This window comes from Lynx rufus, unplaced genomic scaffold (assembly GCF_022079265.1).
Source record: "Lynx rufus isolate CCGP_SWC_20201006 ecotype Redwood Valley unplaced genomic scaffold, mLynRuf1.p SCAF_7, whole genome shotgun sequence".
NCBI lineage: Eukaryota > Metazoa > Chordata > Mammalia > Carnivora > Felidae > Lynx > Lynx rufus.
This window is the reverse complement of record NW_025814889.1, coordinates 74,328,754-74,350,428: the sequence shown is the minus strand read 5'-3', so window position 1 is coordinate 74,350,428 and position 21,675 is coordinate 74,328,754. Positions and strand designations below refer to the sequence as shown.

General features: G+C 45.5%; 1 long non-coding RNA gene across 2 annotated transcripts in view; it reads left to right on the top strand.

The window, feature by feature from the left end:
* The first annotated feature begins 652 nt into the window (after positions 1 to 652).
* The window catches only part of LOC124502261 (uncharacterized), a 55,967-nt gene continuing 34,944 nt past the window's right edge, over positions 653 to 21,675 (top strand). For both annotated transcript variants that reach the window (XR_006959885.1, XR_006959884.1), the window contains exons 1-2: positions 653 to 788; positions 17,317 to 17,378. This is a non-coding gene — a long non-coding RNA (uncharacterized LOC124502261). The remainder of the gene's footprint in view (positions 789 to 17,316; positions 17,379 to 21,675) is intronic.

Genomic DNA, 21,675 nt, shown 5'->3' with positions numbered 1-21,675 from the left:
ATTGGGTCCCAGCTGCATCACACCTGCTGCCGTCAACCACCGCACCAGGTCCACCGGGGCATCCCGGAAAGGGTGAACCGGGGCCACAGAACCTGTGGGTTTTGCTTCTTGAAAAACCAAAGCCGGGAATCCTCGGGATACCAAACACGCATCGTGATAACGGATACTCGCTGTGCCAGGTGCGGTTCTAAGCATTGCTTGTAGCGACTCACTTGGTTAGTCCTCATAAGGATCCCCCTTTACTGTGCAGCTGAGGGAACTCAATTACAGGGGTCAAGTAACTCACCCAGTGGCCCAGAGCTGGGATTTGAACCAGAGCATCCTGGCTCCAGAGCCTTACTCTGAGCCACCCTGCTCTCTTCAGACCCCCGGGGAACGAGAGGTGGGCTGACAAGTTGGGAAGATGGAAAGTCTGTAACCCGTGTCTGTGGTCTCCAATGGTATTAGCACCCCCCTCCCCTTAACATCTCCAGGACCCACTGCAGGGCCAGGCTCCTGGACAAGCACACCAGAGACGCTTGTCTGTAGAGTATTTGCTACGTCCCATGGCCAGCCGCTGCAGAACGGTCCCAGTGTGCCACACCCCGCATTTGCATCTAGGTGGGCAGAAAAGCACACGGTTTGCAACGGCTGGTGTCTGCCGCTGTCTGCCACCTCCTCCGCACGGCAGGGGGGCGCCTTCCTCAGGACACCTGTGCTGCCGTCACAAACAGCTGTTAGTCTGTTGCTGTCTTCTTTCACCTCCCATCTGACTCGGATTACCCCGCATGCAGAGTGCCCCGCACACGGTAGGTGCTCAGTAAATAGAAAATGCCAGGGGCGCCTGGGTGGCTCAGTCGGTTAAGCGTCCGACTTCGGCTCAGGTCACGATCTCACGGTCGTGAGTTCGAGCCCCACGTCGGGCTCTGTGCTGACAGCTCAGAGCCTGGAGCCTGTTTTGGATTCTGTGTCCCCCTCTCTCTGAACCTCTCCCGTTCATGCTCTGTCTCTCTCTGTCTCAAAAATAAATAAAAAAAAGAAAAGAAAATGCCAGAAGAAGAGAATTTCGGACCACAGTGCAGAACCGTTTGGGACGCGGCGCTCCTGCCCCCTGTAAGCCCGGGAGCTGCGCCCGGTGAAGGGCTGACGTTCTCCCTTAAAGAGAACCCCCTTAAAGTGCGATGGCAAATTTAAACATTAGAGCATGAGGAATATTTTTATTACCACCCCTTGCCAAATGGAACTCGATATGAAAATTGATAGGAAGCAAAAGGAATGAATAAAAATAGAAAAGAAATCACCGAGCTTTGAAAGGAAGTACATAAGATGAAAATGGAATTAAATCTACCTTGACTAGAGGAGATTACATAAAAATGAAGAAATCGACAGTAAATTAACAGGTAGCACATCTACACTCTGTCTTGAGGGAATAACAGGAGATATTTTTATTATCTCCATGCAGAAGTTCGGTTGATCCCCCCCCCCCCCCCCAGCCATTGGCTCCTGAAATGAGAGGTTTCTTTTTATGTAGAAACAAGTGTTGTGCTTTGCCCGACTGCCGGGGAGTCTGAGATGTGTTTCTGTCTCAACCTCCCTGGATTTTCTTGGATGAAATTTTGTGTGAAGCTGACAGCGATTGCCTAGGGGTTGGAGTGTGTGTACACATGTGTACGTGTGGGTGTGTGTGTTGTTTGGGGTTGTGGGAGAGGAAACATTTCAGAGTTGAAACCCTCAGAAGTCTGATATGGCAGCTGCAGAACCTAATGAGGAAGCGGAAGACCGGGTCCCTTCTCAGAAGCTTACAATAGCTTCTGTCGGGTAAGTCGCCTCATCTCTGGGTCTCAGTTTCGCTAATTATAAAATGAAGATGCTAATTGCTACTTTCCCCATCTCATTTACGAAGATCAAATGAGATAATGGACGTGAAAGTACTTTGAAGAGTCGAAATACGAGGCTAATGCAAGGAATTATTTTATAATTTCATCTCAGTAATAAAATTATTGTAAGTGCAATTTCTAAGACAGCAAAGGTTTATTTTGAAAAAGTAGAGGAATAGAAGTATGTAGTAATTGCTTATATTTATAAATTATCCTGTAATTTGAAAACGCCACAATCCGCATTCACCTACCAGGTTCACCCAATAGTCCTGTGAGAGAAGCAGCTCTTTGGACAGATGGAGAGAGGCAAATTGCACCAAGTGCCCCGGCTCTTGAGCGGTGGAACCAGCCCTAGATACTCACATGCTGCTTGAAGTCGTTGCCATTCTTCCTATGTGTGTGAATAACATTTTTGGATTAATAAAGACACAAAAAAGTGGATGGTTCCATGCTTTCCTTCCAGTGCTTTCTTCTGGACATCTCTCTCTCTCTCTTTTTGACATTTGGTGATATTTTTCAATAAATATGTACCATACCGGAGCCCAAGATGGCTGCATGGTGAAGAGGTCATTGCCTTGGTCTTCAGGAGACTTCTGATCTAGAGGGGAGGAAGGACATATAAACGGGCTGGTGCACCAGGTGACAGATGTTACAACGAGGCAAGATGACTTCTGGGTGCCTGCCCCAATTCTGTGCGGGCCATAGGGGGCCTCCAGAGACGAGTGGTGCCTTGGATGAGACCTGAGGAAGGGCAGTAGCAGGGCAGGTCAAGGAGGAAAAAGCGTCAGGCAGAGGCAGTTTCAAAAGCCTGCAAGGAGAAGCAGGATATTTGGGAGACAATGTATTTGAGAAAGGCTGAGTGTAAAGTGTGGGTTTAGGGGAAGGAAGGGGGGTGCTGCTGGTGAGAGGTGAAGCTGAGACACAAGCCGGGGTGTTGAGATCTTGATCAGTTTGGTCAGGAGAGTGACAGACTATTCCGGAAGTGTGCAGAGAATGGTATGGACAGGATTCAGTGAGGAAACAAGGAGATAAGAACAAACAAAACAAGAAAGGATAAGGGCCTGAACTAGAGTGAAGGCATGGAATGGAGGACATTTGAGAGAGATTGAACCTGTTGGAGAAAGAACGAGAAGTCTTTCAAGGAGTTCTCTTGAAAGAGAAGTCAAGGATGACACCCAAGTCTGCAATCAACACAGGCGGACGGTTCATGTATTTGAAGATATCTCAGCAATGGATTGGCTTTTTCACAAAATGTTATGATTGCCTGGAGCTACAATCCCCCAGAGGCCACTTTACTTTACTTCCGTCCAAACTACTGAGCAAAACATACGAGTGGGAGCGTGATTGCCTCTGCCTTCCCTCTTTTCCTCCTAGGGAGACAAATCCACTGCTCTCTCTCCTTTCCCATCTACCCTTTTCTCCTCCCTGACGTCCCCCCCCCCCCAGTTCTTAAGCTGTAGGAATTTAAGCCAACCCATCATGGACTACTTCTATTTATATTTGGAAGAGGATTTTCACACAAAAAAAATCTGAAGAGAAACGAAAACGTGTGCACGCAAAGACTGGTCGTGAATGTTCATGGAGCCGTATTATTCAGATCTCGAGACAGTGCAAATGTCCATCGACGGGTGAGCGGAGAAGTAAAACACGGGGTATCTGTGCCATAAAAAGGACTGAACCCCTGAAACATCCACGACATGGATAAACCTCAGAAACAGTCCGCTAAGGGACAGAGGCGAGGTGCAAATGACCACATATGATATGATTCTATCTACATAAAACGTCCAGAAAAGGCAAATCTGTAGAGACAGAAAGTAGGTTAGTGGTTGCCTGGGGCTGGGGGTGGGGATAGATTGCAAATGAGGGATCTTTTTGAGGGTGCTGGGAATATTCTAATGCTGGAATGTAGTGATGGGTGCACAACTCTTAATTTACTAAAAAAAATCAGTAAATGTCAATTATTCTTAAATAAAGCTGTAAAAAAAAAACACCACTGGCGGGGGAGGGGGTGACTCAAGGAAATGAATGATAGTGTACATGTGCACTTGAAAGGGCCAGCTGTTGGAGAGGAGGCCTGGGTCTTAAATTAGATTTTCTCACAGGTGTGAAGGTGGAAGGAAGCCAGAGTCTAGGCCAGCTAAGGAGTGCTTCAAGGAGCAGTTAGTCTCTCAGGGTGTGACAAACTCTGCTCCCATACCTGAAGGACCGCGGAACAGAAGGTTTGTCCTAACATGGGCAGCGATCAGTGGATGTCCCTGAAAGGATAGTCAGGCAGGCTGAGGGACTGGGCTGTGCAACCTCAAGGTGCCTCATTCTGGACTGGACTCCAGAGGAGTTTTTAGACTTTGGGGATGGCTACTGTCAAGGACAAGGGCACAACCCTGCCCCCAGGTTTCCAAAACCAGACTAGCTGAAGAAGAGGGAGAAAACAGGCCATAAGCATTGGAGCATCGGGGGAGGATGGGACTCAGAAAGACCATCAGAACCGGTGTTCAGAGTCAGGGCGTTTGAAGATCCAGACGAGTCACAGGGCCGTAGTGGAGGGCTGTGGTCTGTCCACCATCAGGTGGACGCCGATGATCAGAACTGGGACGCAAGGGCCTAGGCGGACAGCGGTGACCACACTGAGCTCAGACTGAGGCTAGTGAGCACACTTAATACCCCTGCCTCAGGTCAGGGACAGGTTAGGGACTCCAGATGCTCACTTTTTCCACCCCTACATGGAATTCAAAATACAACAATACTGAACCTGATCATAAGTGTGTGGAGGTCTGACGAAATTCTGATTTTCCTTATGATGACCACATCAGTACTTTTTAAGAAAAAAATCAGCATTATTTGTGACCATTCTCCAGTTTCTGGCTTCTTCCTACTCTGCTCTCTTCATCCTCTTCCTCATTACATTTCATCACTTTCTTTTTTAAAAAACAAATTGTTTTAATGTTTATTTTTGAAACAGAGAGAGACACAGAGTGTGAGTGGGGGAGGGATGGAGAGGGAGAAACAGAATCTGAAACAGGCTCCAGGCTCCAAGCTGTCAGCACAGAGCCCGACGCGGGGCTCAAGCCTACGGACCACGAGATCGTGACCTGAGCCGAAGTCGGACGCTTCACCGACTGAGCCACCCAGGCGCCCCTCACTTCATCACTTTCTAATATACTATATAATGTGTTTATCTGTTTTGTTTGTTGTCTGTCACTAAAATTTAATGGTATAAACTCACTGCTGTGCTTCTAGGGCCGAGAACAGTGCCTGACGAAGTGGTGCTCCTTAAGTACTTAACTGAGTGAATGAATCAACCATAAAACTCCCCATTTTTTCTCCTCTGCCTTGCAGATGCTTTGAGAATAGTTTAGGTTACAAGTTGGGTAACTTGGCACTGCCTCAGGTCACAATATGTCCTGAGAACTGATAGCCGGGCCCTTCTGAGCCCAGAGTGAAAGATCTAGTGAGTGCTGGCAGAGGGTGGAGTGGAGAGGGGCTGCAGAGGCCAGGAAGTACTGATGATGGGATCTCAGTACCAGTGGCAGGCTGGTGGGGGGCTATTTATGCAGGGCGTTGTCCTGGCCTTTTCAAATGGCACCAGCAGGGGTTCCATTGTTGTCACTGGCAACCCAGACAGGTTCCCACCTTTGGCAGAGGAGCCTAGGGATGTCAGCAGGAGCTGTCTGCAAGGAGGGCAGTGAACATCTGGCCAGAGTTCCTCTGGGTTCCATCCTTCCCATTTTAGACAATCAGGGAAAAAAAAAAAAAAAGGAAGGTAGACATATGGTAAGACACAGTTGCTCTGCTAGGGTCTTTAAAGAAAGAGGACAGTCTGATTCAGTGGGAGTCTCAGGATAATTTTGACAGGCTCAGCGGAGCACTGGCTTCTGTTACATGCATCACGTTATCTATCCCAGACGGTCCCTACCCAAGTTTTTGTAACATTGCTCACATTTCAGATGTTCTAATAAGTCTTTGAAATTTAGCAGTGATTGATTCCTATTTTTTTTTTCTTTTAGTCGAATTAAGAACATAAGTGATTTTGTATTATGGGAGGAAAGGTTCATTTGTTGGCGAACGAGGATGCATTTTGGAATCTCTTTGGGCACCAAGGATTAAGTCATATATCTTCAGTAGGCAGACGCCTTGATGTTTGGCGAACATCTTTGGTTCAGAAGTAATTGTTTAATCTTCTCCAAATGTCTCGATAACATTTTTGTTGAAGTAAACTTTTTATTGAAGTATATCTCTGCTCATTCAGAGAGGAACACAAATGCAAAGAATTTTCCTGAAGTGAACACATTCGTGTTACAGTGTCTGGACCAAGAAACAAAAAGACCAGCTCACTGAAAGCCCCCTGGAAATTCCTTCCAGTCACCATCCCCCTCTGTCCCCCCGCCCCCCATCATGGATCACTACCATGATGGTAGTTTGCCTGCTTGAGAATTGCTAGAGGAATACAGGCATACGGTATGCATTCTTTTGTACCTGGACTCTTGCTCAACAATTTATTTGTAAAGACAAAGTTCTGGACCTGATAGCGAGGCGAGTAGAGGAGAAGAAACGGCAGACAGTCTGGTCTAAAGGCTGGTAGACCTGGGATCAGGCAGACGGTGGCCTCGGGCAGAAACAAACAATGAAAGGAGAACCCAGATTTGCATGAACGCTGTCCCGATTCTACTCCTCCGATGCCACCAACTCCTCCAGTGCCATTTTGATTTATTTGAAGGGACACCTGAGAGGACTCCCTGAAGGAGTGATTACAAGTGTGGACAGGAAAAGGGAGGCATCAAGGATGATCCTTTAGGTCCCACTTGAAAACCGGGTTGCTGCTAATTACTGAGCTGGGGAAGACTGGGGGAGACACAAATTTGGGGGAAATGTTAATCAGCTGTCTTGTTTTGGCTAAGATAGGTTTTGAGATACTTCTTACAATCTAAGTGGGTCTGGAGCTGGGTGGGAGCGGGGGGAGTAGTCAAAGTTCGAGTTGCAAATTTAGGGATCATCAGAATGAGGATGATTTTTAACTCTATGGGCGGTCAGGGGGCAGTGTTGATATCACCTGGGGAGAGACAGAAGAATGGAGTGAACAGCAACATGGTGCCTCAGGATGAAATCCTGTTTCTGTTCTTTCCCATCAGCCTTCTCCGTATACTGTGCTTGCCTTGCAAAGTGCATCCACTCAATCCCCAGGCCCAAAACCTCCCCTGACCTCCTGCTCCTTCAGTTCCTCTCCTCCCCCACCCCTTCCTATGTTTGGTATCACAAAAGTCCAAACAAATGAGGAAGAGGAAATTTTCTTGAGAAAGGGGGAGGGGGGGAGGGGAGGGAAGAGGGTGGTAGGTCTGGCTATTGGAAAACTTTTTGTGACTAGAAGGAGAAAGAAAGCCTTAGTACACATACCAACTCATACTGGTGTCCATATTAATATTTTTATATTATATTAACCATGTTTTTATTATGGTGATTCATATGCACGAGTTGTTCCCGGAATTTTCTTAAAAGTTGTTCCTCCCTGTGTTCCAAGACAATTTTACTATGGTGTAAACCAAATAGTTTAACAAAATATATTTATTGGATAAATTTTCTCCTTGCCAAAAGGACTAAATTGCTTATTTATATATTTATTCCAATACTTACCAGTTCAACTGTAGTAAGGTAAATATTTCCTGGACCAATGTGTACGTGTGTGCGTGTGTGTGTGTGTGTGTGTGTGTAACTTAAGGAATCATAAGTAGACTCCTACATTGTGTAAGCAGTGGTATTTGGGAATAGAAAAAGAATCCTTTCAGATTAGACTTCCTCTTCATTGTTTAAGTGTTGGCATCCATTGCTGGTTGAGTACTTATTTTTCAACCAGGGATAGGACGCTGGAATGAGGCCCTGGCAATCTCTGGTGACTAAACCCAAGAACAATATGTGCCTTCCCCCTCAGATATTTTTGGGGATTAATTCACTTACATGCAACCTCTAACGGATGTAGCACTTGGGGGGGAAACAGAACCCTTCTTCATGCCTAGATTTCTCTTCTTCTCATAATTAAACCATAAAGAAAATAAAAGATGAGATGAAATATGCATCCTTGCCTTAAGAAGACACAGAAATGCTGAGGAAATGACACAATGGGGGGATTGACAGACTCCCTGGGAGTCCGCACCTTGGCCAGCCGCCAGTCTGCTGCTTCTCTGACTACCACCTGCCTCCCTCCTCTTTGGGTCTCCACGCGAAGCCCTGACTTGAGTCCCTGGGCTCTTTGTCATCTCTGCCCTGATGGTTATTTCTCTTTCTCTTGTATAACTAGTATTTTCACATTTCCTCAGGACAGACTGAGAAATAAGATCACATTGAAAAAAGAAATTCTATATTGTGCTAGCAAAATCAGAAATTGACAAGTCGATGAGGGCCCAAGCAAGTTGACTCGTAAAAATGAAGTCATGGACAGTACCTTCCTTTCAGAGAATACACATGCATGTTTTGTTTTCTTTTTTAACATTTTTTTTAACACTAATTTATTATTGAGAGACAGAGAGCATGAGCAGAGAAGGGGCAGAGAGAGAGAGAGAGACACAGAATCTGAAGCGGGCTCCAGGCTGAGCTGTCAGCACAGACCCCGACACGGGGCTCGAACCCATGAACCACGAGATCATGACCTGAGCTGAAGTCGGACGCTCAACCGACTAAGTCACCCAGGCGCCCCAACGCATGCATGTTTTTAACCTTTGAGACTCTGTGGGGACCCAAAGACATAGGATAGGTGGATATAAGATAAGTTTACTCACAGATGGGGACCAAGTGATGCTCCACAGAATGAGAGGTCTAATGAGCTCTAGGAGTCACATACCCTAAAATATGTCTCCCACTTGCTCTGTGACTAAAATTTCTACTTGAGAACAATATTGGTAATGCCTTACACTTTATCAGTGTTGTGAATCCTCCTGTTGTGAATATATTGTGAAGCTTTGCATTTGTACACACCTGTCTGGTTCATTGCTGCTTATGAAGGGCCTTCCTTATGTGGCCCTCACTGAGCTAAAGAATGGTGTGCCCTGTCTTCTCTGGTTCTCAGAACCACCCTAGAAAGGGGGCACGGTTTAACCGATGCCCATTTCACAGATCAGGCAACTGAGGTTTAGAAAGAACTTGTCTAAGTCAGGCCTCTTCCATGTGGTGGGGCCAGGAGTTCTGACTCATGCCTCTGGACCCTCCTTGCCTTCTAACCCAGCCGGGAGCTGGCAGTTTTAGCCATTTGTTGAGGACACGGATGTATGGTTGCCAGGGAGCCCTGACTTGTTCATCAGACTAGCTTTATTAGAGGACCACACCCTCAGAAGGTGGGAGAGGCTGGATGGGAAATAGAAGGGCAATCATGGCAGGCAGGGAGGGAGGAGGAACGGAAGGCCAGATTCACGTCCTGGGTCACCACGATGTACCCAGGACCTCCCTGCACATAGATGAGAGTGAGGAGGAAAGAAAAATGGTATACTTTTGCTGGAATAGGCATCCTTCTTTCAGTCAAGGTGACAGGCATTGTACAGGGGTCCTCTTAGACCTGGGGAAAGCCACAGCCCTTCAGCCTTCTGTGGTTTCAGTCCTCAGTCTGCCTAGAACAGTGGCTGACCTCCTTCACTGTTGCTGGGGAGCACCGTCCGCCAGGGTGTGGGTGTGTAAGGACAGCCCAAAGGAGGAGCCGCACATCAGCAAAGACCCCAGCAGAGGGACCCGTCACCGGCCCAGCTCTGGTCTGATCTTAACTGATCTGCAGCTACCTCTCTGTCAGACCCTCAAATGTGGGAGGAGGGGGCCCCCGCGTCCCCTTTGCCCATCCTTCTCTCTCCCTTGGGGCTCCAGTGTCCGTGATCTCTGATGCTGGCCCCTGTGAATCTGCCCGTAACACCTTTGCACTACAGAGCAGAGAATAGCTTTGTGCTATGTCCTGTTCAAAAGTCCATTTTCTCCCTTTCTTTTTCCTTTTTTCCTTTTCTTTTCCTCTCCTTCCTTCCTTCCTTCCTTCCTTCCTTTCTTTCTCTTTCTTTCTTCTTTCTTTCTTTCTTTCTTTCTTTCTTTCTTTCTTTCTCCCTCCCTCCCTCCCTCCCTCTCTCCCTCTCTCCCTCTTTCTCTTTCTTTCCTGCACATTTTCTCCATTATAAGATCCACTACTATGTAAGCCACATGGAAGAACCCTTGCTTTCTCACACAGACCATCGCTTCCATATACTCTGGTAGGCAATAAAATTTGAATCTCCAAATAAGGGATTTCCCATAACTGCTGCATTTCTAAAGGTTTCTCTTTGTTGTGGATTTTGTGGTATCTATTGCAATGTGTGCTAGGGAGTGGTTTTGTTGCCTGGGTCACGCGTAGATCCGTCTGCGTGATCAAAGGCTTCCTCACATTTACTGCGTGTGTGTGATGATCTGCCCTATGGTTACTGGCGTTGCCATCCTCTTCAAGAAATAAGCTGTTGCTCTGCCATCTAGTCCCTCGTGTTGAGGGTGTGGCTTGTAATTGACCATTTCCCTCATTCACGCTTTTAAATGGATTCTCTGTCCTGAGATTTCTCTGATTTCCAATAAGGTACAGGTTCTGCCTAAAGGGTTTTCCACAGTGATTACATTTAAAGGGCGTCTCCCCAGCTTTTGTTTTTTGATGTTAAGGACTGAGTTCGTGTACAAACTTTCCGGCACTGGTGACACACAGAGGTATGTATTTTCACATGCATTTTACGATGGGATTTTTCTGGCATGAGTTTCCACACTCACTGCGTAAGTAAGATTTCTTCACTTTTCCAAATTTTGAAATAGCAGTGTTATTCGCAATCGCCAAAAGGTGGAAACAACCCTAACGTGCATTGATGGATGAATGGATGAGCAAAATGTGGTATGTACCTCAGCCCTAAAAAGGAAGGAAATTCTGACACGTGCTATAATGGGGTCGAACCTTGAAGATATCATGTTAAGCTAAATGAGCCACACGCCAAAGGACAAATACTGTATGATTCCACTAACATGAGCTTCCTACCACAGTCAAACTCGTAGAGACAGAAAGAGGAATGGTGGTTGGCAGGGGCTGGACGGTGGGAGGAATGGGGAGTTATTGTTCAATGGGAACAGAAGTTCAGCCTGGGATGATTAAAAAGTTCCGGAGATGGATAGTCACGACAATTGTTCACCAAGGTGAATATATTTAATGCCACTGAGCTGTACGCTTGAAAATGGTGGGGGCGCCTGGGAGGCTCAGCCGATTAAGCGTCCGCCTTCCGCTCAGGTCATGATCTCACTGTTCGTGAGTTCGAGCCCCACGTCGGGTTCTGTGCTGACGGCTCAGAGCCTGGAGCCTGCTTCGGATTCTGTGTCTCCCTCTCTCTCTCTCTCTGTCCCTCCCTGCTCACACTCTGCCTCTCTCTCAAAAATAAATAAACAGTAAAGAAATTTTTTTTTAAATGGTTAAGGTGGTAAATTTTATTATATGTAGTTTACCACAATTTAAACAAAGAGTACAAGAGTTTTATAGGATCCTTCTTTGAAAATGCTGGGATTTTTCTCTAATAACGTTTTTTTTATAGACTCTTTCTCTGGTGGGGTTTTCCTTCTCTTCCCCCTCTGCCGTCTTTTAGAGCAGCCCCTGTCTTCAAGGGATCCTCCAGAGGGTGCACATCTTTCTGCACACATTCTGAAGCCGACAACCCCTTGGTCTCAGTGTCGTCGGCCCACTCAGCAGACAGAAAATGCTAGCTCTGTCAGTCTTAGGGACTCTCAGTTCCCTCAGTCAGTCTTAGGAACTCCCTCTTAGCTCTCTCTGTGAGAAAACAGGACTCTGGGTTCTTGCAATTTAGAAATCTCAGCTTCTCTGAAAGGTGAAGAGGCCGGGGAATCTCGGGTTTTGCTATTCTCCAGCCTCTCAAGATACAACCCTTCCTCTCACATCCTCAAACTTTAAGGGATCCCCACACAATTCATGTTCACTGCAGTGGCCAGGTCCCAGAATTCCCAGAACAAGAGCCTGCTGTAGCCTGGCAGAGCGAATGGTGGCTATTACTGGAAATCCTGGACTTTCCCCGAAGCCTGGGGGATCAGGTGCAGCAATTTACCTGAGTCCTAAAATAACCTGTGGGCTCTGGGACTGGAATGAGGCCGGGGGCCCTGCAAAGCTCCCCTCCATGCCATTTGCACTTTGAGAAGGGATCAAGTTCTAACGGAGGCATTTCAAGCTGGAACCAGCAGGTGGGGTTGTATTTCTTCTGGTAGCAGCGCCACTGAATTTTACCTATTGCCACCTGCGTGTTGGTGCCTGCTCCAGAAGTCACAGATGCTAACTAAGCCAGAGCTAGTCATGAGACTTGAGTCTGAGCCCCTAATCTGTCCCTAACTATCAGGCCTCGGGGGTGTCATTTAACCTCATGGATCTGCTGGGGCTACATGCTGTCCACCTGCCTAATGGGACTGCTGGGAAGATAAAGAGCTATTTCGGGAAAAATGGGGAAATCTGTAGAGCTAAGCTTTATAGGGGTGTGTGTGCAAATCGGGAGCTTTTTGTAATGCTGCCCATATTGTATGTGAATCATTTAGCTCTTATAGCTGGGCCACATACTGGCTGGTAAGATTTACGGGAAAATGTAGCTAGGCGTGGCTGGAGATGGAAAATAGGATGGGAAGGCTAGGGCACAGTGTGTCCTTTGGGTCAGATTAATGGAGATAATTTCATAATGTGTTTCGGTGACTTCTTAGGACAACACGAAAACAACATCAATGGCTCTGCACCTTGGTTCCGGGCGGATATACAGGGGCCAGGAAAGCGGTTGGGGGAAAATGGTCTCACAAAGGTCCAGCCAGGGCACTGCTGGTCTTCTCCCTAGAGATGGCCCTGGTGGGCCAAATGTCTGGCTGTAAAACCCCGTGTGGGAACAGGATGAAGAACTAATGAGAGGGGGAGTCAACAGCACCCTGTGTTACTTTCCCATTGCTGCTGTAACAAATTACAACAAATTCTGTGACTTACAACAACATAAATTTGTCCTCTTATAGTTCTGGAGGTCAGAAGTCCTAAGCTGGTTTCACTGGGCCAAAGTCAAGGCATGAGGGGAGAATCTGGAGGCGCCGAGGGGAGAATCTGTTTCCTTGCCCGTCCAGTTTGTGGTGGCCGCCTGGATTCCTTGGCCTGTGGCTCCTTCCTTCATCTTCAAAGTGCATGGCTCCAATCTCTGCTTCCTCATCTCATTGGCTTTTCCTTTGACTCCCCCCTCCTGCCTCCCCGTTATAAGGATATTGTGATGACATCGGGCCCATTCAGATAAACCAGGATTATCTCCCTATCTCAGGGTTCAGAATTTAATCACATCTGTGAAGTCCCATTTGCCAAGGAAGGCAAGATTCACAGCTTCTAGGGATTAGGATGTGGACATATTTGGGATTATCTTCTGTTATTCTGCCTACCCACCCCCTCTTTAATCATTAGTAGAAGAGTGAGAGAAAAAGCTGACTATGGATTAAGAACAGAATGGAGTCCCCAAGACATTTTACGCTAAATTGGCTTAAGACCAATTCACTGCATTTTAATTTCCCAATGACCAATTTATCTAACTTTTAAATTTTATTACTATTCAAAAGATTGTCTTTTTTATTTTTTTTTAAGTTTATTTATTTATTTTGAGAGAGAGAGAGACCGAACATGAGCATAAGCCGAAGAGGGGCAGAGACCGAGAAAGAGAATCCCAAGCAGGCTCTGTGCTGTCAGTACAGAGCCCAACACAGGGGCTCGATCTCATGAACTGTGAAATCATGACCTGAGCCAAGATCAGGAGTTGAATGCCCAACCCACTGAGCCACCCACGTGCCCCAAAAGATTGTCTTTTTTAATGATCTGAATGTCATTTTTCTATTCTTCAATGCTTAGTATTCTTTGTCAATTCCTCAAATAGCACGTGAATGTTAATTTTGAACTTCCAGCAATTAAAACGTAATTATGTTACATTAAGTCAAATTAGATTAAAACTGTAAAGGCTTAAGATAAAGGGATGAAGTTTTAGCTGGGGATTTTCGGGAAGAATCTGCAGATACAGTTGTATTTAAATTTAAATTTGAGAGCAAAAAAATGAGCGGTAGTCCAAACTACCCTACAAAAAAATGATGGCATTTTAAATTTCTAAGAAGAATCAATTGAGACAAAACAAACCAAGGCAGCAGAAAGGAAGTGAGGCAGCCCAGAAGATTGTATCATAATGATTTCTATGACCAGTGCCTCAACTTTGATATTCACTGACTGTAAACACAAAATATAAAATCCTAAAATGCTGGAGAGAAATAAACTGCAAGCTACAGGAACAATCACATCACCCAGTAGACTTGAATTGTTAAATTGTTGGAGAAGTTGGGTTGACAACATACTTGAGAAATTGGCAGAATCATCACAAAACTGCTGAAATGTTTTGCAAAACCAAAATGGCATGAAAGAAATCAGTACAAACTGAAAAATTCTTGCAGGAAGCAAGCACTGATATTTCGGTTACGGGATGATTTCTGAATTTGAAATACAGTTCAAAAACACTTGACGATTTCTTTAAATGCCTCTATGATGACAGAATGAAACCTTGTCAATAAAAACTACAGAAATCCTCCTAAACTACTAAAACTGTTCCATTGGAGACAAATTAATTTCCTACGACGGTTTATAAATAATTAAGAGAAGCAAGTTTTGTTTTTGTTTTTGTTTTTGTTTTTGTTTTGTAGAAAGGTACATTTGATGAACTGATGATTTTACAAATTATTTTTTGGCAGACTAAGCTTCCAGTAATTTGAGTAACCCACCCTGTTTCCCTTGGTTTCTAGGCGGGGGGGGGGGGGTGGGGGGGGTGGGGAGCCAGTAGGGGAGGCCAGAACTGCTCTGAATTCTCTCTTCTCACTTCCTGGGTCTTTCTCCTGGTGCCTGAGTTGACTGGGAGCTTTTCCACTTCCGAGGTCTGGTCCTCTCCTGCCAGTAAATGTCTCCCTCCATGGTACCCGGACCATCACATGCTTCTATCACATCTCTAACACTTGATTACTCTTGTTATTTACATGTCTGTGACCTTCAACCAGACCTTGAAGCTCTTGGGCTATGGTTATATCTCATCCAACGTTTCCTTTCTGGTCCCAAACCTTGTGCCTAGCATATTGTAAGTGCTTAAAGAGTGATTATTGAATGAATGGATAGATGGGGGAAAGACTTTTTATTTTAATAAATGTGTTAGTTCTCCAGGAGTCAATTCCTAACTCCTTGCAGCTGGATTCCATGTCCCTGTCCACCTCCTCCTCACTAAAGCAGGGCAACCCTTTTCAACTGTACTTTTTTTTTTTTTATGTCTATTTATTTTTGAGAGACAGAGAGAGAGACAGAGCGTGAGCAAGGGAGGGGAAGAGAGAGAGGGAGACACAGATCTGAAAAGCAGTCTCCAGGCTCTGAGCCGTCAGCACAGAGCCTGATGCGGGGTTTGAACTCACGGACTGCAAGATCATGACCTGAGCAGAAGTCAGACGCTTAACCGACTGAGCCGCCCAGGTGCCCCCAACTATACTTTCTATAAACAAATACGGGCGCCCGGGTGGCTCAGTCAAGCATCTGACTCTTGATTTCAGCTCAGGTCATGATCGCACAGTGTGTGAGATCGAGTCCCTCCTAGAGCTCTGCACTGATGGTGTGGAACCTGCTTGGGATTCTTTCTCTCTCCCTCTCCCTCTGCCTGAACGCGCACTCTCTCTCTCTTTAAATAAATAAATAAACTTTAAAAACAAACAAACAAATAAAAGCAGGGCAGCCTTTCTCTCACGGGTGCCTCCCCTGACTCAGCAGCGGTGGGCCCTCAACACACGTCAGTCTAAACTAATTATTTAATGATCTGAAGCGAGCCTCCAAAGGTCAGAAGGAAATTCTCTGTGCGTGGTATTTCCAACACGACATTCCAAACTCTTTTTTAATGTAGACATCTTGAAAGCTGACTTTTTCCCACTCATCTTATTATTTATTATCTTTTGACTGATAAGCAACCCACTTACTCAATAGCTTCTTCTGAATCTACTTTGTGCTACAGTCCTAAGCAGTAAGAACAGTTGTGAATAAAACAGATGCTGTCTTTCATAAATATTATACTCAGCAATTTCTTTTGTTCTAAATATTTTCTTACTAAAAGCAACTTTGTTAGAAATAGCTGTCCCTATATTTTCCACTCCTACTGTCTTTGTAACATGAGTGGGATTTCCCAGATTAATCTTTCATTTTTTTATGGCTGAAATGAACACACTACAAATTTTTAATTGCTTAGTTCACCCATGAATATTGGAAATAATTCATCATCATCAAATGAGATGTTTTCTCATTTCTCTCTTCACGGAAACAAACCGTTAATGTTAAAAATGTTCTCTCTCTTCTCTTCTACATTTTTCATTTAATATTTGAAAAACCCTTGTAGTGTTAAAGGGGCATGATTTTGTCATAATAGATTCTAAAAAAGCTGCTGGTGTAAATCCCGAGTTGCATTTGGGTGAATCAACATGATGACTTCAGGTTTCTATAAATATTTTCTGCAAAGGCCTTTGTATTTTCCCGAAGGCCTTTTCCATGAATCTTTCTTCAAGTTCCCATAAAGTGTTATGTATAGTTCTATAATGGCACTTCATGCACAGCCGTTATTATTTACTTGTTTCCCTCCTTTGCTAGATTGCATGGATCTTACCCACATTTGTATGCCCAGTGCCCCGCGCACGGAAAGTGCACCACGGGCATCACGGCGTGAAGGAATGAATTCACAGAGACATTTTCATGTCTTTTAAAAATAATAATTCCAATGTATCAAAAATAATAATACCAATAATACCGATGATGGCCCGGGTACCATGGAAGGAGACATTTACTGGCAGGAAAGGACCAGACCTCTGCAGCTGATGTTCAGTGGCTACATTCTCTGTGCCGGGCATTAAGCTAATCTCACTGGATGCATTATTTCCTTTAATCGCTACTGCAGCTCTATCTGTGGTGCAGATATTCTTATTATCTCCCCCTTTTACCAGGAAGGAAACTGTTGGAGATTTAAAGAGGTTAATTAGCTTTCCAAAGGTTACACAGCAACAATGACCCAGTGGGATGCAAGCCCCCATCTGATTCACTGGAGGCTCATATTTTAACATTGCTCTGTACTGCAAAGGCATTTCAGTTACCTATAACTTGAAACTGTTTCAGAAGGCTTCCTCTACTAGCATTCTTTGTATATAGGACACGGATGGCTGCATTCCATGGGCATCTGACCAGTGGCCTCAAAACCAAAGCCAGTCGAAGGGGAAGAACCCAGAGAAAAAAGGAAAATAGGTGGCAAAATAAAGGGGTCTGTTTGGTGCTAGATGGGGCACGGAAGTGGAGTTTTTACCTAACCATTGTGATGTTTCTACGTATCCATCCCTAAATGCCTGGTGATTATATCCTGATGATAAATGAGAATTCTTATCTTTTTTCTAGGTATGTTATTCCAAAGATTCAGCCAAATTAAGGACAGAGAGGAGAAAAAGCAGGCAGGGAAGGTAAGTCACCATTTACACAAGAGTGTCTCAAACTCAGTGTTGTTGACACTTTAGGCTGCGTTATGGGTTGACTTGCGTCCCCTCCCCCCAAGTCATACGTCGAAGTTCTTCTAACCCTTAGTACCTCAGAAGGCAACCTTATTTAGAGATAGGGACTTTACAGAGGTTATCAAGCTAAAATTAGGTCATTAGGGCCAACCAATCTGATATGACTGGCGGCTTACAAAAAAGGGGAAATTTAAACACAGAGATGCACACGGGGAAGACAACGTGAAGAGACACAGGAAGACGGACATCTGCGAGCCCTGGAGAGAGGCCTGGAACAGATGCTTCCCTCACACCCTTAAGAGGCACTGACGCAGACTCCAGAACTGCGAGACAACACATTTTTGTTGTTCGAGGTGCTCATGCTGTGGTACTTGGTTCTTGCAGTTCCCGCAAACATGTCGATCGGATTCGTCTTTGTTGAGGGGCTGTCCCGTGCGTTGTAGGATGGTTAGCAACATCCCTGGCCTCGACCGGCTAGATGTAGTGGCACCTCTTTCCCCCAGTTGCCACAACCCCAAATGTCCCCAAACACTACCAAATAGCCCCGTGGGGCAACCGGTCTAGACTTTCTCTGGCCTTGAGGCAGACGTTGCTGTCAGACATCCGAGGCAGATCCACGGCTAATTTCACAGGCATTCTGCAGGCCCTGGTGATTTCTCATGCAGAACAATATGCTTAATCTGGAACATTCAACTTCGTCTCAACAGGGACCCCTCACAAATCATGCTGTAAGACCGGAAAAGTTCTCTAATCAACTGGAGGTTGAGATAAGATAGAAAAACCCTGAGTCATGCTCAGGGAAAACTCCTGAAATTTGGACAGCGTTTTGTCTGAAGACCAAGGAATCTGCAGATGTCACTGTTTTGAAAGGGTGTTAGTCTTGCCATTGTACAGGAGCAATTCAAGAAGGGAAGTGATGCTTCTGGGCTTATGTGAAAACACAGACAAGTCACTGCTTCTGCGTAAAAGCTGTGGGAGAAGGATCTGAAGAGAGAGTGGAGTATTATGCAAGTATTTTAATAAACTAGCACAAAGGCTTTGATTAAGTTGCTATTTATTTACGTGTGAGTGGCTAGTTGCAGTGAATGGAGCGGAAGAACAGAGACGAACAGCAGCAGGCACGGCAGTGATGCGGCCAAATCCCTTTTGCAGCCTGTAATTCCAGAGGGATTCTAAGAGGTCCCATCTTCAGAGCTACCATAATTTACGTTCTGTCCAGCGCCAACTCTTCTTCATGGCTATGCTGCAAGCTCTATTCAGGTGGCGAATTTTTTCCCAACAGGCCAATGCATCATTTGTAACAGAAAACGATTTCTCTTTTGCTAATAGTTTAAGCTTGTTGACAAAGTCTAGGTTATAAATCTGTAAGAGATCCTTTTAAGTAGGAACACCTACGAATTTAATTAACTCCAGGATTTACTTGATGGTACTGGTCTGTAATTGATCAGGCATTATTTATCTTTTTTCCCACCTTTTAAGTGCGTGCTTCTTTCTCTTCTCACGCATGCAAATGCACACACGAGTATTTGTCTCTGTGCCTGTACGTTTTATCATGAGCGACTAAAAAGACTGAGACATTCCGATCCCCCCTATCTATTTGACTGGGGAGTTCCCCAATACGACCCCCAGCTCATCACCCTATCACTTCTAGACGTGGTGGAGTGTAAGGGTCACAGAAGCAGGAGACAGATCACATGATTAGGTTTTGGCTCTTCTCCAACCTGGCTGTGTTTCTGAGCTCCTCCTTCTTCGTGTGGAATAGACGCACTGATCCCCATATGCCCACCTTGTATGACCGTGAAAATCAGAGAGGGGCAGTCCAGATAAACACGGTAAACTGTCACATGCTTCCACGTGGAAGATACTATTGTTGTGTTAATGTCCCAGTGAGTAGGGAGGTCACAGGCCTATGAAAGTTGAGTTGGGGAATTACAGACCCAAGTCTCCTAGGAGTCAGTCAAGTGCTGGAAGGAACTAGGGCACCTTGGAGACACGTCTCTCTGGCCCATCAGGGCTGGATTTAGCCTCCCGAAGTAGAAATTTATAACCCTCTACTCGGAAAGAGGAACTTTCCAAAGCTTTGAGATGCACAGTAGAGAAATTGTTAAGACACTGAGATACAAGGCAGGTGGCCCTAAGAGATACCTGTACGCCCATGTTCACTGCAGCCTTGTTCACAATAGCCAAAAGATAAAAGTGCCCTAAGTGACCATCAACAGATGAATTGGTAAATGAGACGTGACACATACATACACTAGAATATTATTCAAAAGGAAAGGAATTCTAACACTTTCTACAGCATTGGACAAACCTCGGAGACCTTAAGCTAAGCGAACTAAACCAATCACGAAAGGACGCATGTTGTATGATTCCATGTCTCCGAGGCGTCTAGAATAGCCCAGTTCATAAAACAGAAAGTAGATGGTGGTTGCCAGGGGCCGCAGGTGGGGAGGTGTAAACGGAGGTGTCATTTAGCAGAGATAGAGTTTTAATTTTTGCAAGCTGAAAATGTTCTGGAGATTGGTTGTACAGCAGGGTGAATATACTTAACATTACTAAACTGCACACTTCAAAATGGTAAAGAGTAAATTTTGCATGACGTGTGTTTTACCACAATTTAACAGAGGAATTAAGAAAAGAAGTTAAGACACCGCTGCAAAGTCAAATAGCCAGAGTTAAAATTATTTGAACTCTACCTATGACTCAACGTCTGTAGAGCTTCGCTGCACTACAGGGAAGTGAAAAAGAAAAAAAAAAACAAAAAAACCAACCAAAGGGGAGTGCAGTGACCCCACCCTCTCCTCTTCCTTTTCATTTTCAAAGTAGTGGAGTTCAGTATCTGGAGAGTTCTAGAACAGAACTCCTTTGAAAGGGGTGGGATCATAATATACCTCCTTCTTTTCCCTTTGTGTTATTGTAGATTTTCTTAGATTTCTGTAATGACGATGGATTACCTTTATAAGTGGAGGTAGAAAGTACCGATCCTCTTCTAGAACAAACCATGGTGCACACCTCTGACATGCTTGAGTGATTACAACTTAACAACGTTCTGCTGGTGTTTCCTGTGTGCCACCAGGCCAACCCCAGGAAGGATCTGGCCTCATCACATGGCTGCTCTCGTTCTAAGGAAGAAAAAGAGACCCAGAGATGGTGAATGACTTTCCTCAAGCTCCAAACCAGTTGTACCAAGTCAGGGCTTGAAGTCAGCTCTTGCAACCTCCACCCAGTACCCTTTGCCCGGCTTCACTATTTCTCTGAATCTGAGGTGCTTGGTGTTATTGACGTCATGTTTACATCTAGGCCTGCTCCATTACCCCTGGGGTTTCTCAGCTTTGACGCTATGGATAGTGGGGGCCAGATAATTCTTTGTGGAGGTGGGTTGCCCTCTGTATTGTAGAAAGCTTAGTAGCACCTTTGGCCTCTCTCCACTCTTTGCCAGTAGCACCCCTGGTCCCACTCATGTGACAATAAAAATGTCCCCAGATATTGCTGAATGTCCCTTGGGGGGCACAGTCATCCCGGGTTGGGAACGAGTGATTTACTCTTGGTGAAAATTCATATTCATTCAGCGGACTTCTCCTTTGGACCTTTGTCCTACCTGTTCATAGTTTACTAGAGTCTGAGAGGTTTATGTCCAAAAAAGAAAATCCTGCACAAACCTCTGGCCTGTTCCTTGGGCTGTTCCTGCTGTGTGGCTGCTAAAGGGATCCTGGGGGGTCAGAGTAGGAGGCTGCACGATGGCTTTGCCACCTTTGCTGCTATTCAGTTCCAGTCTCATCCTTAGCCAAGCTTCCTTGTGTCTCACCTGCTTTTCCAAGGTCTGGGCCCTGCCCACCTGGAGGCAGCCTTTGTCCATTTCTCTCCCCGTGGTGCAGGGACCTTGTCTGGATGGCCCTGGCTTCAGGAGTAGAGGGACACCCCTTGGGTAGCCCTGCGGGGGCAGGGAGCCAGCACTGCATTTGCATCAGAAAACCTGCCTGTGACTCCTAGCCATCTGATGTGTCCTATCTTGTAGGATTGTTGGGAACACAAAACGAGATGATAGATATAAAGGGCTTAGTGCCATATCTGGTCAAGCCACCCTCGTTGTCATCACTGCCACAAAGCCACTTGACCTTTCAGGCCAACATCCTCATCTGAAAAAGGAAGGGATTGGGTTGGGTTAACTTCTAAGGTTTTCTTCAGCGTCAGCTTTCAAAGACTATTTGGTTGCTTCAACTGTAAGACGGAGCAGTTATAACTCCTTACG